Raw genomic sequence first — 955 nt, forward strand, 5'->3', positions numbered from 1 at the left:
CGCTGGCCAGATTCATGCGCCAGGGCCTCCTGCAGATAATTCACTTTGTTTTATTGCGCTATCTCTAATTGCACCCTAGAAATCACCAGATATATATTGGATTTTTCCCTGTCCCTGAGTGCCCGGCCCCATGAGACGGCGGTTTTCTCGGCCCCTGGTGGTCCGAGGTCTTTCCCACTGCACAGATTCATGCGCCAGGGCCTCCTGCAGACAATGCACTTTGATTTATTGCGCTATCTCTAATAGCACCCGAGATATCACCAGATTTATATTGGATTTTTCCCTGACCCTGAGTGTCCGACCCCATGTGTCGATGGTTTTCTCGCTCCCTCGTAGTCCGAGGTCGATCCCGCTGCACAGATTCATGCGCCAGGGCCCCCTGCAGATAATTCACTTTGATTTATTGCTCTATCTGTAATAGCACCCGAGATATCACCAGATTTATATTGGATTTTTCCCTGACCCTGAGTGTCCGACCCCATGAGACGGTAGTTTTCTCGGCCCCTGGTGGTCCGAGGTCGTTCCCGCTGCACAGATTCATGCGCCAGGGCCTCCTGCAGACAATGCACTTTGATTTATATCGCTATCTCTAATAGCACCCGAGATATCACCAGATATATATTGGATTTTTCCCTGACCCTGACAGTCCGACCCCATGAGACGGTGGTTTTCTCGGCCCCTGGTGGTCCGAGGTCGATCCCGCTGCACAGATTCATGCGCCAGGGCCTCCTGCAGACAATGCACTTTGATTTATTTCGCTATCTCTAATAGCACCCGAGATATCACGAGATTTATATAAGATTTTTCCCTGACCCTGAGTGTCCGACCCCATGAGACGGTGGTTTTCTCGGCCCCTGGTAGTCCGAGGTCGTTCCCGCTGCACAGATTCATGCGCTAGGGCCTCCTGCAGACAATGCACTTTGGGTGATTGCGCTATCTCTAATAGCACCCGAGA

This window comes from Nomia melanderi, unplaced genomic scaffold (assembly GCF_051020985.1).
Source record: "Nomia melanderi isolate GNS246 unplaced genomic scaffold, iyNomMela1 scaffold0014, whole genome shotgun sequence".
NCBI lineage: Eukaryota > Metazoa > Arthropoda > Insecta > Hymenoptera > Halictidae > Nomia > Nomia melanderi.